This window comes from Myotis davidii, unplaced genomic scaffold (assembly GCF_000327345.1).
Source record: "Myotis davidii unplaced genomic scaffold, ASM32734v1 scaffold1703, whole genome shotgun sequence".
Taxonomy (NCBI): domain Eukaryota; kingdom Metazoa; phylum Chordata; class Mammalia; order Chiroptera; family Vespertilionidae; genus Myotis; species Myotis davidii.
Window position 1 is genome coordinate 960,179 of NW_006293780.1, and position 753 is coordinate 960,931.

General features: G+C 51.4%; 1 protein-coding gene across 1 annotated transcript in view; it reads right to left on the bottom strand.

Moving 5' to 3' along the window:
- The window catches only part of DDX24 (DEAD-box helicase 24), a 15,886-nt gene that overhangs the window by 771 nt on the left and 14,362 nt on the right, over positions 1 to 753 (bottom strand). The window lies entirely within an intron of this gene.

The window sequence follows — 753 nt, forward strand, 5'->3', positions numbered from 1 at the left end:
CACTTGTGGGCTGGAAAGAACAATGGGCCTAACTCGGTGCTGTCGGTTCCAGATGTGGTTCTGCCACTCCTGAGACTCGGGAACTTTCTAGAGCAGGGCCCACACAGACACGTCTCTGAATCCTAAGCCTCGGGCCCAGGTTCGGAGTTAGGGGCACAGGAAACACCTGATGGTGGGGCTGTTTTCCTGGACAAATGACTTCTCTTCTGTGACCCCAGTTCCCTATTTACAGGATAACTATCCTGTGGTTTATGTCAGGAGACCATGGAGATCGGGTGAGCTGATGACCAAGTGCTTCGTTAGCTTGGAAGACAGGCAGAGTATTAATGACAACAACTCGAAATGTATCAAATACTTTCTACTTGCCAATCACTGTTGAAAGCACTCTAAAGCCATAAGTCAAGCCATCTTCCCAACAACCCCATGAGGTAGGTACTTTATAACCTGAGGACACCCAGGCACAGGGAGATTAAGAAGCCTGACCTGGTAACATCCAGTTAAGGGAATGCGGCAGCACTCAAACATGGGCAGTCTGGCCACATGTGGGTGGTAATGGAAGGCCCCAAAGAAGACAGAGGGAAGCAAGGCCGAGGGCTTGAGGCTCATCTGGGACAAGGGCCTGTCACAAAGACGGAAAAGGCATCTTGCTGCCAGTGACAGGACCCGTGGTGGTGGGGAGGTTCCAAGAAAGCAAAGTTAAAGGGAAAACAAGCTGAACTCGCCCTTGCTCAAGGTCCGTCCAGCCCACTTACC